The sequence below is a fragment of the Cimex lectularius genome, unplaced genomic scaffold, assembly GCF_000648675.2.
Source record: "Cimex lectularius strain Harlan isolate CLEC.00 unplaced genomic scaffold, Clec_2.1 scaffold19, whole genome shotgun sequence".
In the NCBI taxonomy this organism is placed as follows: Eukaryota; Metazoa; Arthropoda; class Insecta; order Hemiptera; family Cimicidae; genus Cimex; species Cimex lectularius.
Genome location: NW_019392664.1, coordinates 1102346 through 1129154, shown reverse-complemented (window position 1 = coordinate 1129154; position 26809 = coordinate 1102346). Strand labels below are relative to the sequence as shown.

The following is a 26809-nucleotide window of genomic DNA, read 5'->3' as shown; positions in this document are numbered from 1 at the left end:
AGAGGATCTTCGGAAGAGGTCAAAACAGAGAAAACTTCCTTACGGTTTTCGCCGAGCTTTCGACAGTTTTATACTGTCATCTTCAGGGCCTGTTTTATTATCATATAAACAAACAATTAAAACATGAAAAAACAATAATTACAACAATAATTGGATATCTTACTTTAAAACCTTAATAGGAAATTAAACAACATGGTGTTTTGGGCACAGAAGTACATTATGTTTTTTTTCGGCTCAGCATCTAAAGATTGATTTAAATGGAATACATTAACAATTAAAAATTATAGCTAAAATCAATATTTATATGCTGAGCCGAAAAAAAAAAATAATGTACTTCTGTGCCCAAAACACCATGTTGTTTAATTTCCTATTAAGGTTTTAAAGTAAGATATCCAATTATTATTGTAATTATTGTTTTTTCATGTTTTAATTGTTTGTTTATATGATAATAAAACAGGCCCTGAAGATGACAGTATAAAACTGTCGAAAGCTCGGCGAAAACCGTAAGGAAGTTTTCTCTGTTTTGACCTCTTCCGAAGATCCTCTGAAAAGACTTCATGTTTCCAGCAGGTCGATAATCTAGTTCATCGTTTAATTATATTATTAAGACGGATATCAATCACATCAGGGTAATTAATGTACTATAATAACATGATACTATCCATTTAAAAGATCAACATCTCTACCTTTACCACCATAATAATAATTTAATAACGCAAACATTCTTGAATAAGAACAATATTACGTCTAGATTAAAAATCAATGAATGTATTTGGTTTTTATTATAATCAGAGGAACTCATCGTTGGACAAATAAAGTCCTTTCTGGTGTCATGATGAGTTTTTAGTAAGGAAAATTCGGACGAGACTTGGCTTTTATGTTTGGACCGGAGAAAGATCAATGGGCCGGAGTAAATGGTAGCCAAAGGAGCGAGGTCAGATATGTTTGCTCTGTGAGGAACATGTACGAGTTGGCTTTGAGGCATTATGTTGCAAAATATGTGACCTTGCGTTGTCATGCTGAATATATGTGAATTGGCAAAGATGGTAATTTTTAACCAGAACAATGATATACAACTTGTTCGGACAAGTTGGGTCGTATTTTACTAAGAGACATGTCCAGATACTTTCCAGCTTTTCAATTTTAGGGTTAGTTGAAATAAATTCTGTTTTATAGCTTATGAAATGATATTGTAAGTTGATGCTTCCGGTTAACATTGAGTTGAAAACTTCTAATTGACTAGCATGTTGCCCGATGCTTACTCAAAAATCAGCAGAAGACTGAACGAACTGTACGTTTAAAGATCATATACCATAGATAAGTTCCACAGATCACATAGCACATAAAAACAAAATATAAAATAACAATAAATGGAGTGGAGAAGGCGTTCAATGGTTCATGTTAATCACACGCACTCTCTGAGAACAGATCACAGAGAATTTTTCTTTTCGGATGTCGATGAAGATTATTGGGAAATGATCGGGAGGAAAGTCATTGTATGTTAAAGATCAGTGTGAAATTTATTTTTGTAGCCGTTGACGATGGATCTAAGGATTTTGTAATTGTAGGGCCTGGATTCTGAGGAGTTTGGTTGAACTCCATAGTTTTGTTGCGTTGTACTGTATATGAGTATTTTGTTACCGAGAAAGAGCTTAGATCTTAGAATGGAATTGAGATTTTGAGGTGTTGTTTTATTCGACATTTTTGAAACCATTGTTCAATAGATGTGTCCCAGTCCGGTGAGCTAAATGGTCGGAGTTGGAGTGGCAGTGCCATCAGCGTAGGTTAGGATAGTGGTGTCAAGATTGGAAGGGTTATCAGTTAAATCGAGTATAGTAACTGACCGAGGACATTCAGGTCCGCGTCTGCCTTGTACAAAGGAGAGTGAGAACCTTTACCGGCCAGGTGGGCTTAAGCATGAGGAAGTGCATGAGGATGATGCCCTTGAGTTTCCATAGCAAACCCAGTTGGCAGTCTCGCTCGAAAGCCTGTTCCAAAAGCAATGCTTGCAATCCAAGAATGTCTTTGATGTCCCTACAATTTTTGCGTGCGTCATCGCTTTACCTCTAACGCCTCAGATGAAAGTGTGGAATGCAATTAGCGCATGCGGTAAACGAGTTGAACGACGCCGCTCAACTAGCGTAGCCCATGACGACGTAGTGCATTTTAGGCTAGTGGATTTCCGGGCGTTCATCCTTATACTTAATTAAGTCTTCAACTGAAGAAACATTACTTTTTATTGAACATTATCGAGTAGACATGTTACTGTGAGACTCGAATCACCCTCATTTTACAATAAAGCTTTTTCGCATCGTTACATCAGGACTTTCTTGTACAAATTAGAAATGGGGGAAATGAACGCTATAACACCTGCTATTTCACCAACTAATGCAACAAGCCCCCATCCTATGCTTCACCAGCATACTCACATCACAGTGATGATTTAGCGGTCACGTCTTCATTTCCCACTTTCTCTTGTGGACTTCACTTCCCACCACCACAGTTCATGTACACAATACCATAGGGGTTGCACGGAAAACTTGCAGCCCCCGAGTTCATTTGCAAAACACGAGTTTATACAATTAAAAAATAACTGTCATCTATGATTTATGATTGGCATACTATTTTTCGATTTATTATTAAAGATATATGTGAAGTTAATTTTAATAAGTGAGTTTGTTACCTTATTCTAAGTGAATTGGATAAATTTTATATAATCACCTACTATAACGAACTTCCGTAGTTCTTTCATTATGGCTTTTAACACCTCATCGCTGAAATAAATTGTTTGTACAGTTTGAATAAGTACATCAAAGACACGAACGAATCACCAGTACCCAAATATCTGAGAGTTATCAATTTAGTATTAGCATGGATAACATCTTTGCGTATCACGCTTTTCAATTTAATTTAACAATCTCCAGAAGCTTGCAAAAGTTCATTTTGGACATGCATGTAAAAGTCTTAACAGGAAACATTTATCCAGTTCTTTCATAATTTTAAAATTTATGACAGTTCAAATACTCTTTCACGCATACACGCCGTTCTGATGATTTTTTATGATTAGAAAAGCTGCACTAATACCTAAATTCCGATGTAACGAGGCAATCTAGTTGGGAAATCTTCGAACCGATCAACTTTTCCAGGCACCTTGTAAAGTAGCGAGTAAAGTGTATCTATTTCAACCCAGTAACTTTAATAGCTTAAGATATTAAAGAACCTGTAACTTTTAGTTTAATTTTAAAATTAAATTATGTCCGTCCGACCGAACGGGACAAGTTTATTTGCAAATTGATGTGGCCAGTTAGCTGGATGCTTTGCCTTCAACAAAAGGCATGCATTGAAGTTGAAGCGCAAGCTGAAGTGCAAGTTGAAGCGCAAGTTGAACACGAAAGCGCTCAAGTACATACATACAGTACATACATGCAGTACATACATACAGTACATACATTTATAGAATTCAAAATTGATTAACTCTTCTTGAGAACGTATAAACTCAAAAGAAATGCAACCGAATACTCTTTGCAACAAACCTTTCTCAATTTCACAGAAAAGCGCTTCACTTTGTTGGAGTTGTTCAAATGATAAACAATGTGGATTTATTTATTAGCCATTTATTTAGCTGGCTAAATTTGGCTTTCCAAACAACACGATCTTACCTCTTTTGTCTTAGCACAGGTGAGGTCTGTACACCAACTTTTCTTACAACCAGCTAGGGTGTTGGAATATAGTCAATTTTATGGTACAAAGAAAGTCTATAAATTTTAACTTAAAATTCGCACCTCTGACATGATTCTTCTGCACCATTCCTCATACTGCGAGTTTGCAATAACGTATAGATTACCTGAAAGCTGAAAGTTTCTTAGTTTTTTTTTAAGGACAGCTGCATCACTATCGCTTATGGCATGATCTGCCAAATATTTTCAAGGCTCATGTTGTTTTTCCACTGCAGAACAGTTTACTGGTCAGAGTGAAATGGCTCATCTCCTCATTTCAGCTTCAGAGCGGCATCAATGTCTTTAAACATTAAAAAAATGCTGCCTCTAAAATTTCTAAATATAAGGATTTGAATACTTTTTACTTTTTTGTCCGGCGATCAGGAATAATTTAATCGACTTTATTCTTTGTCAATTGTTTAATCGAATCGCATAAGGCTAGAAATCCGCCTGCTCATCCTTCTCGACAAAGCGCGGTTAAGCCTTAGAAAACATCTAAAATGTTCAACTTATCCCGTCGGAGAGAAAGTGAAACCATCTTCCTGCAAAGATCTAGAAAGGCATAACTTTGATTAGAGTCCTTGTGTTGTTTACTTTTCTAACCAGCTCTTTTGTAAAGCTACAATTGTTGTGACAACGATTCCGATGTAACAAGGCAATCTAGTTGGGAAATCTTCGAACCGGTCAACTTTTCCAGGCACCTTGTAAAGTAATTCTCGTGGGACACTTCAAAAGTAGAGGGCTTTCATTTCTGATATTATGTACAATTACAAGTTTAATATAAAAAGAAGAACGGTTTCGCTTTTTACACAGTTCTTCTTCCTCAATCTTAAGAATATAACAAATAATAATTAATTTGAGGTATGTTAGCAAGATTGTATTTAATATTACTTTTATTAAACAATAAAATATCGATATATATTTGTATCTATTACGTAAATTGTAAAGATTACTTAAAGATATATATGTAAATAATTATTAATTATCAATTGTATTTGACTTATTAATTATAAAATTTAATTAATTTGAGGTATGTTAGCAAGATTGTCTTGTTATTCAATACTAATATTTAATATTACTTTTATTAAATAATTAAATATCGGTATATATTTATATATCTATTACGTAACTTGTAAATATTACTTAAATATTTATACTGTGTGTAAGTATTATTATTAATTATCAAATATTTGTTTCAATTAATTAAGGTTTTTAGTTGAGATAAAAAAGTCAGTGTCACGAGCGCGATTCGAACCCACGACCTTCGGCTAGATAGGCCGCTACTCCACCACTTGAGCTTCGATCCACTCGGATACCAATTTCCCATCTCAACCCCATCTTTGAATATTTGATTTTTTGATCATTGAATCATCATTTCATCATTTTTGATATTTTTTGAATATTGAATTTTATCTCAACTAAAAACCTTAATTAATTGAAAGATAGTAATTGGTCAAGCGGACCACGAAAACTAGTGAAATTAGTATTTGTATTTAACTTATTAATTATAAAATTTAATTAATTTGAGGTATGTTAGCAAGATTGTCATGTTATTCAATACTAACATTTAATATTACGTAGAAATGTGTGGTGATTAGTGACCGTTAATCGATAATTATTCAGAAATTGTGAGATGCTGTCTGGTGTGATGTAGGTTTCAGAAAAACATTTTCTTTATCGGGCCAACGTTTCGATCTTTGTCGAGATCATCTTCAGGGCTCAAAGTGTTTGTCTTCTGTGTAATTGTGCCATTCTTGCATGTCGTGTTGAGTCGAAACGTTGGCACGATAAAGAAAATGTTTTTCTGAAACCTACATCACACCAGACTGCATCTCACGATTTCTGAATAATTATTTAATATTACTTTTATTAAATAATTAAATATCGGTATATATTTGTATCTATTACGTAAATTGTAAAGATTACTTAAATATATGTGTGTAAGTATTATTATTAATTATCAAATATTAGTATTTATATTTAACTTACTAATTATAAAATGTAATTAATTTGAGCTATGTTAGCAAGATTATCTTGTTATTCAATATTAATATTTACTATTTTATAAATAATTAATAAAGAATCCGTATGTATGAGTTTATTTTAAATGTAATGGTGCTGGTTAAGTTTTTTAAGTTTGTTCTCTTTCTTCCTAACCATTCTGGGCACAGGATAGAAACGATCTATTCAGTTATTGTGTCGACTGTTGTCATTCAAATTTAAAGTTTTTCAAAAAAAATTCGGTGTATACGTTTTTAAACAGTGGGTTCCAACCTAGGAGTTCGTCCATCAAATGATAATTTTTGTCCAAAAAATCATAATCATATATAGAATATCTAGCTTGAGGTATAATTAATAGAATAGCAATTACGTCTGAGGTCTTTGAACTTAGGCCGACGGACAATTGGATTTTAGACACGGGTCCTCTTTTGTCCTTTTTGGGTTCTGCCATGTACTCGGGTTCCACGTATGCCCACGGCCTATTCTGCATCGTTCCTTTGTTAGAACAAATGCTGGAGAAAAGAAAGACTTAAGCGATTAAAGGGAACCGTGCTTATCTCGGGACAACGGCATTGTTTCTTTGTTGTACTTGCTGTTTTTTCCCCCCTTCATTTTATTTCATTCGAGAATCAAATATCCGCGTATTTACGCGTGGTACGTAAACCGGCAAAGTCGGCCCGCGTGTACTTCAAGGCTGTGGCGTTGTTGATTTTTCAAATTGAAAGTTTTCTCACGCTCGGTGATTTTTGTTTATACAGTACCTCACGCTTCGTGGCAAATAAATGGTCTCGCTCTATCGAGTTTTCGTGGCTGAATTTTATGTTGATAAGTAAAAAGGCATAACGTTAATTATTCGGCGCAGCAGAGGAAATTATTATTTAATAATAATAAACCTTGAATTCGATTTCACTTCCAAGTCATTTCGGTAATATCAATATTAACAAAATTATAGTTATTTAAATTTGAAATAGTAAATAGATTTTTATTAGCTAATGTTTAAACAGTGGACTAATTAATATATAAAAATTCGACATACCTTAATGAGCACAAACAAAAAAAGATAAAATCTAGGTTGACGATGGTAAATATACGCAAAAACATTTGTATTATCTAATCTGTATATGTTATATTACTTCACTGTCATAAAATTAAGCTAGTGAGATAAAAGATCTCTACAAACATCACCAGAACACCTCATTCACAGGTTTAAATTTTTCGAAATGATTTAAAATAATACAATTATGAATCTTGACTACAATGGACAAAGAGGAAATGAGTCATAGCGTTATTTTCCAAAGGCCATTGCAAGATAAGCAGCTTTCACCCACATTTTCGAAACTCTGATCCAAAAGACAAATAGTTAACAAAAAGAAAAATCATTGTTTGATAAAAAAAAGGACAAATCATTGCATAGTTTCAACAGGAAATTAACAATTCGCATTATTGTTTGCGAGTTTAGCCCTTTATTGAAAATTAGTTTAATTGCTGACCGTCGGAACCATGTCAGCATCCCTTTCAGCAAATCAAATCGTTTCGTCTACCATGATTTATGGATCGGTCCGGCCTTCCGAGTAGGATGGAATCTGCTTTCTCGAAATCAAAATTGCGGTCGTGAAAAGGAAGTGATCGTGACTCTCCGTATTTGGGTCAGAGGTGGCCAGATGGTCGTATGCCGCCAGTTGTAGAAGGTCGCGTCTGAGTCCTTCGTATTTGTGCCGTTTTACGAGGTGAATTTACATATTTTCCCTTTCGAAGGGGGATTTGGTGCCGTTCCGACATCGGGAAACGGTAAAAAAGGTTGGAGTTGCCTTTTTGGATATATAGCAGAAAAGCTGAGAACGTGTAAAATATGCGTCAGTGGTCCGCGTATGCACGCTCATGATGACCTGTCTATTTAAAAATTTACAATTATCCTTAACAATATTTATATTTTTAAAAGGAGAGAGAGAGAGAGAGAGAGAGAGAGAGAGAGAGAGAGAGAGAGGAAGAGAGAAAGAATGAATATCATTTTATTTAAACAATCTCGCAAATTTAATTCGCCAAAGTCCTGTCTTACAATTAAAAAGAAAGAAAGAGAGAGAAAGAAAGTGTGTGTGCAGAAAGATCAAGAGAAGTAAGAAATACAAAAAAAAAAAAAATAGAGGAAGTACAAAAGCAGCAGAAAGTGACAGACTGAAAGGAAGAGAGGGTGAGAAGGGAATGATCAAACAAAAATAAGAGAAGAAATATAAAAGCGGGTAGAGACAGAGACGGACTGAGGTAGATAAATAGATAGATAAAGAGAGATAGATAGATAGCGTGAGAGAGAGAATAGAGGGGAGAGAGGGAGATGAGAGAGAGAGACCTATAGAAGAAAGAAAAACAAAAATAAGAGAAAGAAGTATAAAAAAGGAAGAGAAAGGGAGATAGATACATAGAGAGAGAGAGAGAGAGAGAGAGAGAGAGAGAGAGAGAGAGAGAGAGAGAGAGAGAGAGAGAGAGAGGGGTGAGAGAAAAACCCAAAAATAAGAGAAAGAAGAATTAAAAAAAGAGACAGAAGAGACAGAATAAGGATTGAGGGAGCTAGATAGATACATAGGGAGAGTGGGAAAGATAGACAGATATATTAGATAGATAGATAGATGGATAGATAGAAAGTGAGAGAGAAAGAGAGAGAGACAAACAGACAGACAGACAGTAAGGAAAGTGAATGAGTTATTGGGAGAGAGAGAGAGAGAAAGAGAAAGAATGAGAGGAGAGAGCGAGATGGGGGAAAGAGAGAGGAGAGAGCGAAAGAGAGAGATTCAAAGAGAGAGTAAGGAGAGTGAGTGAGTTAGTGAGAAAGTCAGTCAGAGAGAGAGAGAGAGAGAGATTAAAAGAGAGAGGAAGGAGAGTGAGTGAGTTAGTGAGAAAGTCAGTCAGAGAGAGAGAGAGAGAGAGAGAGAGAGAGAGAGAGAGAGAGAGAGAAATGAACTGAAATGGAACGCTTTTTTTTATAATACTTTAGGTACACAGTCTATAACAATTTTCCCGTCTGTAAAAATTTTGTGTCACAGAATTTATTTCAAAATACCTCGTAAGGTAATAAAACGTTTTCTCTTCACTCTTGCCATAAGAACAAACTTTAAAGGTTAATATTATGTATTATAGCAATAACACTCAGGGACAGATATTTGCAGATTGCAAATTAGAGTTTTCAAACGTGTTGAATTACCGCGATTCTAAGCCTTTCTGGCATTTTCTCCAAGGTTGGCATAATGCGCACGACACCTCTGGACAACCTGCGATTTCAAAATATACTGTAACGAATGGCATGAAATGACTGGAAAACACGAAAGCTTTTTACCTACTGCAGTAAACAGAGTATAACGTAATATTGTAATTTTCTGATGCAGGAAATAAACAATAATTCACACAACTGAATCTGATTCGACGAGTGTTTCAAGTTTTTAATTTCTAAACCGATAGCCTTCAAAAACAATTCTAGAACTGACATCATTTACTCTTTAAAGACAGGGTACTCTAGAAATAACATTTAATAATCATGTTAAGAGTTTTTATTTGCAGTACAATGTAATGTTTATTATGTGTTTTACAGTTAATTCTTTGTTGTTCTAATTTTTTCGGCTATTGTCAAACGTTCAGTTATGTAATGAACGTTTCTTTTAATATACATTTTTTCTTGTTTGTTCTTTTCTCTTCTTTTCTGAAACCACCAGTTTCGATATACTTGACTGTAGCGTTTCACCAATTACTTCTGTTTGAGGGTCATCACCTCCAACTACCGCGAGGAGATCAGTTCCATCACGAAACCCCAATCATCCAATCCGCCGAGCACAGAGTCACAAAGTCCACCCGAACGATCTTACAGTCCACGATTTGTCTTTTGCGAAAATCGACCCTTAATCCTTGGTAAGATTTCACTTTCCATATTGCTCAGCCCGTGGCATATCGCCTCAAAGGTCACTTTCCATGCTCAGTCATGCCGCCGTCCGGCCGATACGTGACGGTAAAAGGAATAACAACAGACAGATAAGCGGTTTTGAGATGTGGGAAGAGCTCGTGGGATGAGGTAAAAAATCATCCATAGTTTAAATGGATAATGCCCCCCCCCTCAAAACTAGCTTTCTTTTTTTTGACTGTGAACCCCGTTTGTGGCCCCTCTTGTGAAAACAGTCAAACCAAGCCCGCTACGCTCCAATTTCATATTGCCTAACTATTCACACGATTTTTGACTGCCGTTTTCAGAAAAAGAATAAGGCAACTGTCATGGCGTTTATTAAGAAGAAACTTTCTTCCCAGACGAGATGGTTTTATAAACATTCCGCTCTGATATCTTTCTGAGTATCGTTTTGGGATTTTCCGTTATTTCTTGTCGAGCAGAAATCATATTTAAAGACGTAAATTGCAAACAAAATCGAGATCACCTTTTAAAATTTTTAAAGTAATCATGAAGAAGCTTTTGTTTCAAGTTACAATCATGACAGATTTATCTAGCACGTAGAGGGTCGTCGGCTTTGCATAACGCTGCCTATCATCCGCTTAACGTGCTTAACTGCTTTGGCCATAGTAATAATCGTTAAAGTTAATTATCTGATTGTAAACGGTTATGCTTTCCCTGCAATATAATCCTTTCATCAAGGAATTGTTTTATTTTGAAAGATAACTTTTCAAGGTGTTTAGATACAAGACGAAATCCATTTTCCGTTGCCGTTTTGTTTTCTGCTACTGGAAAACCCCTGTGCAATCTTAATTTGTTTTCAACACACTTATTTCTTCATGTGGACCTAATCCAAGAGAAAAAGAAAATACATTTGTGAAAAGTACCTGTTTTACTGTTTGGCAATATGAGCGTTTATCTTCAGTAAACAGGACTGATATTTCATACCCAGATTGTAAAAACGGATGTGTATCACGTTTAGAAAGATGTCAACATGTCCCTACAACTGGTTCGGTTCAAGTTCGACGCCAACGTAAATTCGGGTCCCCGTGTTAATATTCGTAACGGCACTTGGTTGCTATATTATTCATGAGTGCGGCCGATCGTAGCTTGTTTCAATGTCAATCGTTCGATTTCTTCAACTTCGAATCTCGCTCTGATTCATCTTCCCCCGACTCATGACTTTTCACAGAACCTTGCATCCATTTTCGATAAACGTTGACTCACATCTCTGTATTGTTCGTCAGAAACAACAAGAATTTTTCATTTTTTCTCTTGTAAATTTAATGTCAAACGTTTATCCGATCCTAGTTAACAGAAGAATTAAAAACAGAATGAATACTGCTTTTTCAATCATTCTTTCAGACAAAGAAATGAAGAAACTCACTTATCACCGTGAAACCATGAACGTCATATAGAAAAGAATTCTTAACACACTAAACACACGAATTGATATTCACAACGAAAACCAGTTTAACAATGTCCAGATGTCTGTCCAAGATGCTGAGATTTCAAAAAGGTAAGGTAAGAAAGAGAGAGAGTGAGTGAGAGAAGCAGAAGGACTCATAGAAGAAAGAAAAGCATAAAGCCGAGAAGAAGGATAACAAGAAAGGTAGAGAGAGAGAGAGAGAGAGAGAGAGAGAGACAGAGAGAGAGAGAGAGTCCAGAGAAGAACGAAAAACAAAAAGAAGATAGGAATAAAAAATTAGAGAAAGAGAGAGAAGAGAGATAAAGAAAAAACAGAGAAGAAAGAAAGACGTGAAATATCAAAAAATCAGTAAAAGGTAAAATGAGTTAGATAGAGATAGATAAATAGTTAGATAGAGAAAAAAGGAGTGGGAAGAGAGAGGAAGAAAGACCCAGGGAAGAAAGAAAAACATTAAGACGAGAGAAAGTATAAAAAGAAAGGTACAGAGAGAGAAGAGAGAGGAAGAAAGTCCAGCGAAGAACGAAAAACAAAAAGAAGAGAGGAAGCAAAAATTACAGAAAGAGAGGGACGAGAGATAAAGAAAGAAATAGACAAGAAAGAAAGACATGAAATAACAAAAAAGCAGCAAAAGGTAAAATGAGTTAGATAGAGATATAAAAAGGAGAGAGTGAATATAACATAGTCAAAAATGATGAAAAAAGCAAATAGAGACAGCGAAAAAACGAGTGAGAAGAGAGAGGAAGAAAGACCCAGGAAAAAAAGAAAAACAAAAAGAAGAGAGGAAGTATAAAAAAGCATAAACTAGCAAAATGCGTTAGATAGATAAATAGATAGAGAAAGAAGGAGAGAGAGAGAGAGAGAGAGAGAGAGAGAGAGAGAGAGAGAGAGAGAGAGAGAGAGAGTGAGAGCGAGGGAGGGAGACAGTGATGTAAAATATGGTGTAATTTATATGATATAAATATGGTAAAAGTTCACGGATTTCCTGAAAGTGATAAATTTGATAATAAATCTGTCAACTTTACACTTGTCAACATCTGTTGCGTTTACCGCAGTTTTGTGTGACACTAGTTATAAATTTTTTATAAATTTTGTGGTCCTAAGTCCTCAAATGTAGTAATTTCGGTGTAGATTAAATTTAAATTGGTTGTACACTTGTTGGTTTTGACACAACCTCGTAGTTTATCCTTAACAGGGTTGGTGCGTGGGGTGTTTTAGTTTAAATATCATGGCCACTTATCTTGACCAACTGGAGCTTAGTTTTTATATATGCTCGTCTGCTGCTTATTGGTGTGTAAGAGATAAGATTTTGTTTCTGTTGTAAATAATTCAGTACTATTTTGTCATATAAACCCATGTTATATAATAATTGCATAATCCCGTGTGTTAAACTTTGTCGAAAACCTGCTAAGTTCCTGAAATAACATCCATGTTGCCTACCATCAAAACCTTCAATTATTTGCAGCTTGGCCATGGTGTTGTTTTGCTCAAAATTCTTGACGTATTGCTCAACGATCGTGTTTGAAGCTGTCGTTCTTCTAAAAACATAGGTAAAATCGCTTCTAATTGACAAATAGAAACTTAAACTACTATTTAATAGCAATAAAAAAATTTTAAAAATAATTTCAAAGAAACATTTTCGTAAGAAAGCAGAGTGGGTTTGAAAAAGTTTGATTTCAAAACAAGTGAGTGTGTATTGCTCAAGTGATTACGATCGCTAACAACTCTGGTAAATTAGATTATTATAAATCGTTGACGTTTAAACGGGTTGGTTAAACCTTTAAAGCTAATGATTTATCCAAAGGATTTTTTTCACTAATGCACATTACAACTACATTGTATGGGATAACGAGTAACAATGTTAGAACGAGTCCAGAAACTACCCACTGGTAGCGGTCCATTTTTCGATAATAATTTGATTAATATGGGGAATTTCAATTGGTGATTCTTTCTATGTAAGGTCTTGGTTGAGATAAAAATCAGTGTCACGAGCGGGATTCGAACCCACGACCTTCGGTTAAATACGCCGCTACTCTACCACTTGAGCTCCTCCCGGACACCAACTCTCCATCTCAACCCACAACCGTTCGAATTTTCCCTCTTTTAGCCATTTTCAAATGTCCTGTAATCAGGGTTGGATTCAGTGATATTTCTTTAGCCGCAGGTCGTGGGTTCGAATCCCGTTCGTGACAGTGAATTTTTCATCCCAATCAAGACCTTACATAAAAAGAATAATTAACTGAAAGTAGTAACTTGGTCAATTGACCACTTAAAGTAAATGGATTAATATGTGGAATGTAGACAAAATAGCATTAAGTTAAGTAAACACATAAGAATATTAAATTTTGTTTAGGGTTGAGATGGTTTTTTTTGTCAGTGGATCTCCATCATTCAGGGATTTAAATTTCCCTCCTTTAGTTCCAGCAATATTGAACAAAGAAATTCTGCTTTAAATACTGCTGGAACTAAAGGTGTGCAATTTAAATCCTTGAATAAGAAGTTAGCCAAAACATAATTTACGAAAATTTTTGGGAGACCGTATGTGAAAAGATATTTTCTGAGATCGAAAGTAAAACACATTGACAATTTGAATATAGTATGATAAAATATTGTCTCGAAAGAAATGTTGGTACAAATTTTCACCTTTCTATTGGTTCATTAATTAAATGCAAATAAAAATATTATCCATAATCGATTAGGTTTCGTGGTCCGATTGACCAAATAAATTCCTTTCAATTAATTAATCTTTAAGTAAGGTATTGGTTGAGATAAAAAAGTCAGTGTCACGAGTGGGATTCGAACCAACGACCTTCGGCTAAATACGTCGCTGCTCTACCACTTGAGCTATCGTGACTTCGATCCACTCGATTATCCATAATAAAAATTTAGCTTTCTCTGTACCATTATAATAATAAAACTATTGAAATTTCAACCTAGCCGAACCTGATTTGGTGTTTGATTTCGCTCTTTTTTTAAAAAGTTGGCCGACTTATGGTCTATATGATACATCTGGATATAAAAGAGTTTCCAAGTTATTAAGTAGTGGGATGGTTCTTTTTGGGGAGGCACTGGAGGATTTTAGGATTAATAGGATCTTTATACGCATATAAGCGAGAAAGCACACATGCGCACAGACACGCGTTTCGTTGTAAATAAAGTACGGAAATGTTTAATATTATCTTTTGACTTATTCGATTTCTAATCGTGTTGTGAAATATAGTCGTATTGTTTCATTTTTTCGTGTGTTGGCCCGCCTTGACCAATATGTTCCCACTATTATCCTTTCTCCTCATAAAAGAAAGAAGAAAACGTCCTGTCAGAGATGATAGTTTTTATAAGAAATGTAACCCTCACTCGAGTCGAATCGATTTAATTTCTAAATTAGCCGGTTTCGTTGTTAAATTTTGGTTCTTTGTTTTTATCTGTTTCGATGTTTTGTTTTGTGATCCCCATGTTGTTTTTAAAGTGCCGTCCGATTGCCGGCCACATCGGCGTCCCCAGTTCGCCAACCGGCCTTGTGGTTAATTGTGGGAATGCTGTGCAGTTAACGGGCTCTCCCACACTCGACAACACTTTTGTTTTTCGAGCGTGAAATTGTAATGGGCCTCCAGGCGGGAGATTTTGGACAAGTCTCGCATAAATTACCGATTTTCTTTACACCCTACCAAATGGAGAGATTATTTAAAATAAAGCGAAAAACCGCTTGAAATCAAGTTGTAAATAAACTTCAAATAATTTTTTTCTACTTGTCATAATCAGAATTAGAAATATCAGCCACTTTCTCACTCATGAACACTATGGATCAAGGTATGGTCTTCAAGAAGAAGACAAATTCTGCCAAGATATACAAACTGCCAAGTAACAATTGAATTTGCTGGATGGAGTGATTATTCAAAATAAAGTGAAAAACCGCTTGAAATTAAGTTGTAAATAAATTTCAAATAGATTTTTTCTACTTGTCATAATCAGATTAGAAATATCAGCTACTTTCTCACCCTTGAAGAAGAAAGCAAATTCTGCCAAGATTTACAAGCTTCCAAGTAACAATTTGCTTTTTTCTTCAAGACCATACCTTGATCCAGAGTGTTCGTGAGTGAGAAAGTGGCTGATATTTCTAATATTGACTATGTCAAGTTGAAAAAAACTATTTGAGGTTTATTTACAACTTGATTGATTGGAGTGATTATTCAAAGTAAAGCGAAAAACCGCTTGAAATCAAGTTGTAAATAAACCTCAAATAGTTTTTTTTTCTACTTGTCATAATCAGAATTAGAAATATCAGCCACTTTCTCACTCAAGAACACTCTGGATCAAGGTATGGTCCTGAAGAAGAAAGCAAATTCTGCCAAGATTTACAAGTTTTTTTTTCCTTTTTTTCTTCAAGACCATAACTTGATCCAGAGCGTTCGTTAGTGAGAAAGTAGCAGATATTTCTGATTCTAGAGGAAAGTACATGTAAAAAAAAGCAAATTCAATTGTTACTTGGAAGCTTGTAAATCTTGGCAAAATTTGCTTTCTTCTTCAAGGGTGAGGAAGTGGCTGATATTTCTAATTCTGATTATGACAAGTAGAAAAAAACTACTTGAGATTTGTACTCTATCCAGCAAATTCAATTTTACTTGGAAGCTTGTAAATCTTGGCAGTGAGAACAGAATTTGCTTTTTTCTTCACGACCATACCTTAATCCAGAGTGTTCGTATTTTCATAATGTAATATTCTGAAAATAGAGGAGCCGATTTAGCGATTTTTTATTGATTTCCCAAACAATGGGAGCTTCAAATAATTTATTCGATTTAAAGTTTCTAAAAAAATTAGTGTATTAAGTCACGAAATCGGGATTAATTAAAAGTCTCAATTTAAAAAAAAAACACCAGACTTAAATTCATCAGATGCCGCACGTGAGATAACCGAAGTGGAGGGTGAAGACGCCGTATCAAGCCCCTCTGCCCAGAGCTGGTTTAAAAAATTCCGGGGAGGAGACATAAACCTTGAAAGTACAGTTTGTTCAGGTTGTCCATGACCTCTTGGCAGCTGCGTTGCTGATTTGAAGAACAAGCTGGCGAATTGAAAATTTCTTACACTGTACAAACCCGCAGAAGCACGCGGATTATCGGTTTAGCCATGAGTCATGTTGGAGTAAATAAAACCTCACTATTTGCGTTTCATCTGTTTTTGAATTTAAGATTTGTTTTAACTTCTTGGTTTCAGTATTAGAAGTATCGACTTCTTTTTAATTTACGACTGTGAAAGTACTTGGCAATGTTGGCCTGAGTCCAGTCTTCAAAAGGGGATTTGGGGTCGCCTGTAAAAACTTAAATATATCAATCTGTAGACATCTTTAAGGTTTTCTCTGTTGATGACCTTAAAATAAGTCGAAAGCTTGGCAGTAGAAACTAAATTTGCTTTCTTCTTCCAGACCATACCTTAACTTCTTTTGCTAAAGCGGAATATTTTTTGCTAAAAAAGGTCTTTTGTTTAGTGAAATTTCTAATATGTGAATAGTTGAGTTGGTTCGTGATGGCCTGACGGTAAATTGGGTAACTATTCTCAACTTTGAGAAAACGCTGTTCTGCCCAAAAATAACCATCTTTGGTGAATCTGATTGTTATGTCTAAAAAAGTTACTATAATACTACTAATACTACTATAATACTAAGTTTATGTCTAAAAAAGAGTACCAATGTGTACAAGAGGAATTGAAGTATATGCTTAAAGATGGTACAAGTGATCCAAAACAACAGCTAAAGATGATTAATTTAAAAACTCAGACATGTATAAATTCAAATAATGGAATCCAAGTTTTTTAAGAAGACAAACAAACCCAGAGTGTTTTAAACAGAAAGTAAAAAACCTATTTTGTTGCCTATTAATTTGTTGTTTGTTGTTGCACATCTTGCATGTTTCGTCTTTCTTATGATCTTGCATGAAACGTACCGGAAAAGCTTCTTAATTTCCCTTCCTTCTTTCTCTCTGGAGTGCAGATGAATTGTAACAATTGAACAAAATTTGACTTTTTTAACGACGGTATTTCAACTTCAGGTCACGTGTACCCTCGGGCTGCTGGTGTTTTTGATAAAATTCGGAGCCGCTGGATTCGACCCCGGGACCTTTACCTTACAGTGACGAGCACAGTGTAAACGCCTTAAACGTTGCGGCCACCGATTCTCCCCAATTTCATACTTTAAAAAGCCAAGAACGTATTTAATTTCTTTTTCTTTTTCGACAGCGTGTAAAATCAGGACTATTGATCATCGAAATATTGGTACAACCCTAGAAAAGCCTAGAATTGTCTTACAATAAATATTTCAAATCACGTCGTTAGTGAATCTGGATTCAAACCATCGTCAGAGTTGCCAATACGATCTGCATGTCAAGTTGGTTTTTTCATTAGCAACCAGTTTAGCCATGAAAAATTATTGACTTTGAAGCCTGATATTAATATTTAAAATTTTTTTGGCCAGTGGTTTTATACATTGTTAAACATTTTTCCTAGGCATATTAATTTAACAGACAAAAAAATTATTAACTTTATTTTGGTTGCTAGGTCAAAATTATAATTAGAAAGTAGCCAAAGTATGAGTATCCTAAATGATGAAATATAATTTGTAACTGATCGACAAAGCAAACTACGTTAACACATTTTTTTTAAACAAGAAACAAAGCTGATATTCGTTTTCTGCATGCCAAAAAACTCTTGAATACAAATTTTTGTGTCAAATCAAAAAATAAATTTTTCATAAAAATAGTCTTAAATTTGAAACGAATCCAGGAATCCACAGGAAACTTTACAAAGGTTCGAAACACTGTAAGGGCATCAACCTTGCCTGTGTTAGAACCGGAGATATAAAATTAAAGGTTTGGGGATTCTCGGTTGATTTTATCTCACCTATAATGTCATAAAATCCAAACCTTGTTGACATTGCCTGGAAGAAGAGAAATTAAACTTTCTAACGGCAGTAATAGCCTTGATTTTCTATCAACTCCAGGGGAGATGTGCGTTTTTAAGTGGAACACCGGACATAGTAAAAAATTAAAAAATTGCCACCCGTCTATCTGGCCAAAAAAGTCTTGTTTTTTGATTGTCTTTGATTATTTTTCAAAAAAATACAATACTGGTGATATTAACCTTAGTGCAAAACAAATCGGCTGATATATAATAAATGATAACATTAAAATTTATACACATCAAAGGGAGAAAACTATATATTAAAAAAACTATGCATATTAATTGAAATATATATATATTTTTTTTAATGTACTTAGTATACATTGACAAGAAAGACATTTTTGTCGCTAAATAAAATTATATACGTTGTAATAAAACTTGACTTTGGATAAAATCCAGAGAAATTCTGAATTTTTACGTTAAACACCGGATATCAGAGAAACAAAAATTGTCACCCGGCTATCTAGCCAAAAAATAAAAATTTGTTGTTTGCTATAAAATTTCGCATTTAAGGATTTAAAAAAGTGGCTAAAACGAATATGGGAATTACTTTTTTAAATTTTTTGGCCTACATTTCCGAGAGCCTATTTTTTTTTGTAACTTTCAATATATTTGCTACAATTTAATTCAATCCTGCATATTATTTTCTCATTCTGGGTTAAAAACCAAATCGACCAATACGATAACGGTAGAATACATATAAAACAAAGGCAGAAAACCATAGTAAAAAAGTTATGTAAGTTTTTCAAATAGATTTCTTGGATCTTGATGTTCACTGGAAGAAAGCTGGACATGTCTAATATTTTTCGACTTAGTCTCCCTTATAGTAAGTGGTAAGAGAGAAAATTTTAAAATTTGCTATTATATTTTTCAATTGTGAATATAAAAATTTGTGTAATGCAAAAACATACTTACATAATTTATTATCTAATTACCAATTAACTGTTTCGAAGAAGTTAGTTGAAACCTTCATATGACCCACAATATTTTAAAAAGCGTTTTGTCTGTATTTAAACGAAACATTAATTAAATAATATTTTTAATATGCGCTTATGTGCATTTTAAGTAGTCCTTCAGCTATCCTGTTGCAACATCGTCGAAAGTCATTACCCATTTACAAGCCTAATCCAACCTGCAATCATAACGTAACTTAATAAGTTTTCTGATAGTGAATTGAAGGATTTTTAGTGGCTTTTACACCCTAAAGACCATAATTGAAAGAAAATGCATCAAGGGAATATAAAAGGGGCTGGTAGCCGCAACGGTTAAGACACACGGCGACTCATCGCTAAAAGGCTTATAGGTTCGAATCTCAGCGGTCCTGAATTTGAAGGAAACATACTTACAAATGACCTTTTATTTTAAATTACTTTCCGGCCCCTTTGGGGTTATACGACCTTTGCCGTTTCGAACCGCTCAAAAGAAAAGTAAATAAAACAAGAACGATCGGACACGCGCTTAATATTTTTGGGCCCAGTTTCACCAAAATAATTTCAAAATCACCTTATTAATGCAGTAGCCAACAAAAAAGCTTAAGAAAAGCAGAATGAAATAGACTAACGAATAATTTATAATATTAATTATTCAGAAATCGTGAGATGCGGTCTGGTGTGGTGTAGGTTTCAGAAAAACATTTTTTTTATCGTGCCAACGTTTCGATCTTTATTGAGATCATCTTTAGGGCTCAATAAAGATCGAAACGTTGGCACTATAAAGAAATTGTTTTTCTGAAACCTACATCACACCAGACCGCATCTCACGATTTCTGAATAATTATCGACTAACGGTCACTACTCACCACACATTTATAATATTGCTAAGTTGTGCCATCCTTTTATTTGGCTTAGTGTACGAACAAATATGAAGTTTTACTTTCTAGGATATTTATTTTTCATGAAAATATCAGAAAGATAAAACTCCCTGTTGTCTTCTAATTGAATCAACCTCATTCAATACTACAATTAATTAAGGTTTTTAGTTGAGTTAAAAAAGTCAATGGCACGAGCGGGATTCGAACCCACGATCTTCGGCTTGATACGCCGCTGCTCTACCACTTGAAATATCGTGACCTCGATAGCTCAAGTGGTACAGCAGCGGCGTATCAAGCCGAAGATCGTGGGTTCGAATCCCGCTCGTGCCACTGACTTTTTTATTTCACCTAAAACCTTAATTAATTGTAATATATTAATTGGTCAAGCGGACCACGAAATTAGTGAATCTCATTCAATACCTCGCTCGAGATACGTTTGAATTCAATCGTGACCTCGATAGCTCAAGTGGTTAGAGCAGCGGCGTATTAAGCCGAAGATCATGGGTTCGAATCCCGCTCGTGCCACTGACTTTTTTATCTCACCTAAAACCTTAATTAATTGGTCAAGCGGACCACGAAATTAGTGAATCTCATTCAATACATTGCTCGAGACACGTTTGAATTCAAATCTGGACAAAATGTTAAAACCAAAATTAGTCGAGACTGCGAGAACGCTTATTATCCATAAATCCGTGGTTTCAGGCCATATATATTTTTTTGCGGATATTTTTCATGCGAATTGGAACAAGAAATCGAAACGACTTGCCCAGAATGGAAATCGGGGTCGCCGGGTTCCTGGGGTCAATTTCGACAAGGCAAACAGATCCATCGCACATCGTCTTGCTTGATTTACAACGTTAAAAAAAACCTACTGACAATTGTCAACTATTGTCCGTCTTCTTTTCGTCCTTTTCAACAAGATTCTAGTTCGATACTAGAAAATAACGGCTATTAGGGGAAAAAAGACTGAAAGAATCGATTTGTTTCTATGGTGTTCTTTTCTTCAATGTAAAAATAGATCCGATCTGAAAAGCTTCAATAATAAATTAAAAACCCTAAAAAAAGTCCCATAGTATCTTTGAGTTTCGATCAACAAAGTTTATTGACGTCATACAAGCAAGTTTCTTTTTGGGATGTTAAACTTGGGATTGTTAAAGTTTTCTTCTTCGCGAATGCTATAAGGTTGATTGACGCCTTACCAGGAAGTCCCACATGGAAAGAACCTACGTAAGCCTCGACCTTTGGGTAGTACTTGACCTACAGATCAGAATATTGGATAACAGGATCTGCCGGGAAAACAGAGAAAGTACATTAAAATAATTTATTTAATCGTTCAATTAATTAATCTTTATGTAAGGTATTGGTTGAGATGAAAAAGCCAGTGACACGAGCGGGATTCGAACCCACGACCTTCGGCTTAATACGCCGCTGCTCTAACCACTTGAGCTATCGTGACTTCGGACACAAATTCCCCATCTCAACCCAACCATTCGAATTTTCCCCCCTTTTTGCCTAGGCTTGTTAGGTTTCTCAAGTGGTAGATCAGCGGCGTATTTAGCTGGAGGTCGTTTGTTCGAATCCCGCTCGTGACACTGACTTTTTTATCTCAACCAATTCCTCACATAATGATTAATTAATTGAAAGATGTTATTGGTCAATCGGACCACGAAATCTAATGAATTTATTTAATGTTTTATTTGAATGCTTGAATTTAAAAAAAATAGATTTATTTTTTAAAGTAGGATGTCCGACCATGACGGAAATGTAAGAGGAAATGGATGAACATTAAAGAAAAATTGAGGGTACTAATTAAGTGAATAATTATTATTTACAGTTTTAAGCCGTGATGATAAGTTGATTTAATGCTTTCGTAGCATAACGTGCTTAATCTTATCTGCCAAATCTGTAAGTCGCAATTCGCATTTTATTTGAATAATAAAATTTGTGTTTTATTCAGTCTAGTATAAAAAAAACACAAAAATATCTACTTTTTTGAAGCTAACGGCAAAGTCCTTTTGTTTATATTGTTATAGTAGTAGAAAGTTTGCGCTTTAAAGAATAACCAAAACACAGATCGTGAAATCGTCTGATGAAACTTGTGAATGGGGGCCATCAAAGGCACGAAACGCTTAAAGACGAAACTTCGACTGGTTGCACGCTTGAATTTATAGCAAACCTAGCCACGATTTCTAATCGAGTATCGATCCATTCTGCAAGAAATTTTTAAACATTCCAATACTGGAGTTAGGCAGTTCTTCTAGTTCGAGTTCAGAAGTACAGCGTAAAACAGTGTCATCTCGAGACGAACGCTTTTGACACAGATTCACGACCGGAACGTCTTGTGCAATCTCTATTAGAAATTGGAAAAAATAGTTTATTTCGGAATCCTTGACACAACGTTTAACCCTGTCCTCTAATGATTTATAAATAACGCTCAGAATTTCATTTTTTGTTGTTGTTTTATTTTACGTTGTATTGATTCCGTTCGAATAGTAAAACTGTCCTCTGTTCCTAGCTGTATTGTTAAGTTTCCGTGTTTCATCTTATTTTCTTTTCTCATAAATCGCGTGTTGGAACCCGTTTTGAGATAAATATAGGACACGCAGCCTGAAAGCATGAGAACCGTGAAGATTGTCCCATTTTCATCTTACCACCAATTTAGGCGTCTCAATTTGTACCGCTTCACAACTTGCCTCTTATAAAAACTATTTCAGTCTTACTTTCTTCCGTTCGATTTCAGTCTAAAAAAACAACCATGCGGAGGTGTCAAGTTGAAAGAACAAAATTTATGAAGCATTTTGTCAGGGTCTTGGGTGGAATGAACTTGGGTTGGTTGAGACGTAGGAAGACGAAACCGTTTCTTTGGGTCCAAATAAGGTTTCGCATAATAATCGCCTTTTTTCCTCTCTCCCTACAAAAACTAACAAAATATAATATGATCTTCAGAAAAGTCAGCTTAGATCAGGCTAAGAATTAAAAAAATATAAATTATAAGTCCATTATATTTAGTGGCCTATTAACCAAAATACGTAAATCTTTTTAAGTAAGGTTTGGGTTGAAATGAAAAAGCTAGTGTCACGAGCGGGATTCGAACCCACGACCTTCGGCTTAATACGCCGCTGCTCTAACCACTTGAGCGCTCGTGACTTCAGACACAAATTCCCCATCTCAACCCAACCATTCGAATTTTCCCCCCTTTTTGCCATTTTTCAATTGTCGTGTAATCAGGATTCGATTCTCGGCGACAAACGAAGCGGCCACGGGGAGCTATTAGTGAAGCTATACTTCGTTTTACTTATTAAATCCATTATATTTAGTGGTCTATTGACTAAATTACTTCTTTCAATTAATTAATCTTTTTATGTAAGGTTTGACTGAAATGAAAAAGTTAGTTGTTTTTTTTTGACAGGGGCATCCGACAGCTCGGACATTTCAGCCCCGAAGCACTAGCAAAATATCGCAACACGCTCGATACACGCACGCAAATAGCTTATTAATCATTGTCTGGCCAAAAATATTCATTGAAATGTTAAAAATACGTTATTTAAAAGAAGTAAAATAAGATTAATTTCAATATCAAAATAGCCTTCTTACAGGAAGCATAAATATATTTATCGCGTGGAAGTGAATCAAAACTGGCGACATCAGCTGAATAAATCATGCTCCACGTAGGGTTTGAAATGGCGAACTGTGCTAAATGAAAGATTCCATTGACGTCAGGCGTTTAAACGTAACGTGATATCAAGTGGGTTTTGATTTCGCAACGATATTGGATTACGAGAGGGTATTTAACTTTACATCAAAGCCTCTATCGTTGCTCAACCCGCCTTGTTCTTTTTTTTTTCTTTTCCTTGTGCCTTACAATATGCTTCATTCACGTGTGCCACGTGGCAAAAAGGGACGATTTCACGATAAAATCACCTTTTTTCTCTCGTCATTCTAAACAGAAATGCACACTTTCTGAAAAGGGGCGTTATACGCTCCGCGTACGACCAGCTTTGAGCGATTGCGCGCTTGAATGAATTTCTCCTTAGAAGAAAACAAACACAATTACAATTTCAAACCCCGTTTTTTAGAAAATACATTTGGTGAATGGTTTAAGAAAACAATTATAATTTTAATAGGTAATTTTTTAATGAACGCCAATTAATGGTAAACCAGCAACTTATCAAACCGAAAGAGACGTAAGTGAGGGAGAGCACTTTAGTTTAGTAAAAGAGAGAAAGTGTACACAACAACGGCGAGAGAAAGGGAGAAGAAAATATTTAGGTAATTACCTAAAATATAAAAAGAAAAGAGAAATAGAGAAAGACAGAAGAGGAAGAGAGAAAGAGAGAGAGAGAGAGAGAGAAAATGAGAGAGGTGGAAAGAGAGAGAAACCGAAAATGGCAGACACACACCCCTGAAAGAATACAAAAATAACGAAAGTTTCATAGAACAAGAAAGAGAAATAGAAAGAAAGATAGATAGCGAGGGAAAGAAAGAAAGATAGATTTAGATATACACATAGATAGATAGAGAGACATAGAGAGAGATAAAAGATAGAATGGATGGGAGAGAGAGAGTGAAAGAAACGGAGTGGGAGGAAAGAAAGAGAAACTGAAAACGACAGAAAGACACACCCATGAAAGAACACAAAAATAAGAAAGTTTCATAGAAGTAGAAAGAGGGATAGAAGGAAGGGTAGATAGATAGAGAAAGAAAGTTAAATATAGATATATAGATAGGTAGAGATGAATTAGAGAGAGATAAAAGATAGAGAAAGAAACGGAGTAGAGGGAAAGAAAGAGAAACCGAAAACTGCAGTAAGACACACCCACGAAAAAATACAAAAATTAAAGAAAGTTTCATAGAAGCAGAAAGAAAGATAGATAGTTAGAGAAAGAAAGTTAGATATAGATATATAGATAGGTAGAGAGAAATAGAGAGAGTGATAAAAGATAGAGAAAGAATAGAAGGGAAAGAGAGAGAGAGTGAAAGAAACAGAGTGGATGGAAAGAAAGTGAAACCGAAAACGGCAGAAAGACACACCCATGAAAGAACACAAAAATAAAGAAAGTTTCATAGAAGTAGAAAGAGAGATAGAAAGAAGGATAGATAGATAGAGAAAGAAAGTTAGATATAGATATATAGATAGGTTGAGAGAAATAGAGAGAGATAAAAGATAGAGGAAGAAAGAAACGGAGTGGAGGGAAAGAAAGAGAAACCGAAAACGGCACAAAAACACACCCATGAAAGAATACAAAAATAAAGAAAGTTTTATAGAAGTAGAAGAGAGAAAGAAAGATAGATGGAGAAATAAATTTATATATGTATATATAAGGCCCACACAAGAAAAAGATTAAAAGAAGCGAAAGAGAGATGAAAGATAGAGTTATAGAGGAGAGAGAGAGAGAGAGAGAGAGAGAGAGAGAGAGAGAGAGAGAGAGAGAGAGAGAGACAGACAGACAGACAGAGAGAGAATTGAATTCAACATTTTATTTATAAAAGATCTCAAATTAGGTTTCTTAGACCTTTCTTGCATTTAAGTAGCAAATAAAGTGTACATAATTCAAAATACAAAACACATATAATATAAATATTTTTTTTGTTGAGAAAGAGAATGAGCGAGAGAGAGTGTATGAGAGATTCAAGTGGCATATGGAGAAAGAGAACAGAATGCAATAGAGACGCATGTAGATGCAAGAAAACAGACAAATAAACATTAAACAAAACAAGGAGATAAAGAAGTAAGACGTAGAAAAAAAAAAGAAATGGACATAAAAAGAAACACACTGTATTTCATGGAGATGTTTGTATCGATCGATGTATATACGTTAAACATTTTCTGCCAACCATCCTATCACAAGCTAAGACATTAAAAAACCCTATAAACATACTATGTATGTATGAGTGACAAATGACGTTGATTTTATCCGTTTTGTGAAAATTGTGTCACTCTCGCATTAGCGTCATTTAGGCGTTGGTATATAATTATGATAATATGACGTAGAGGTCGAAAACAATTGTTGTTTATTCTTGTAAAGGTTTCGCTTCTACTATATCATGGTTTTATACATCCGTGCTTTGTTCTGGCTTGAAATCACGCATGATACTTGGTCACTCGGTTTTCGAGCGGGGTTCCTGTCGACATAACGTGTTTTTCTTTAAAACCCGGAAACCTTCGTGTGTTCAATTGTGAGATGACGTGTCAACCAAAATGCTTTCATTACGTCTTGCCATGCCTCGTGATTGTATTGGCCGTGAATTACCCCGTTGCTCTGATGAGCTGAGAGGCTGCTCTGTTGTTTCCGCAATATACGTCTTGCCGTCGATTAGGTCTCAAATTGAACTAAAAGGCGACCTTTGGATGAAATTGGATCGCTCAGCAAACGAGTTGATCGCACATGGCCGGATGCTATTTCACGTAATAAGAACGATAATGAACTTTAAATGAATGAATGTTGTCACTATTCAAGCAGCCTTGAGGTCTAAATAAGACTGGCAGTTTAAACGTTTTTGTCCTATGACAACCACGTTCTATAGCGCTGTTGGGTATGTTCGTTCCATTTCAGTAATTTCAAAATGGATTTTTGTTTATTCAAATTTTGTCGATTTATGGATGGTATCATAATTTTGAATTCAGGATGACAAGTTTGGTCGTGTTTTTTATAAAAGGACCACTGTCAAGTTTCTAATATGATTCGTTGACATAGAACTTACACAAGTTCAAATTAAATGTCATAAAAGTGTTATAATCATAGACCATGCTTAATTAAATGTAATAAAGTCCCATCCAACGAAATTACTTTTTATAGTAAATTAGGCCATTATTTTTATTTGCTTAGAAAAGTCCACTTTTGCCCGATTCTTTCGAAATGTTGTTGTCCCGATTGTTCTGAATTTTTATGTAAAGCGAGTCCCTTGCCAAACACTTCGTATATGTTTGTGTGTTTTATTTATATTTGTGTCTTCCTGCCTGTTTATTTATGTGTCCTGGCTACGGATACAAT

General features: G+C 35.0%; 1 protein-coding gene across 2 annotated transcripts in view; it reads left to right on the top strand.

Annotated features, from left to right (window-relative positions):
- Nucleotides 1–26809, top strand: part of LOC106662288 (SH2 domain-containing protein 4A-like) — a 91346-nt gene that overhangs the window by 37302 nt on the left and 27235 nt on the right. The window lies entirely within an intron of this gene.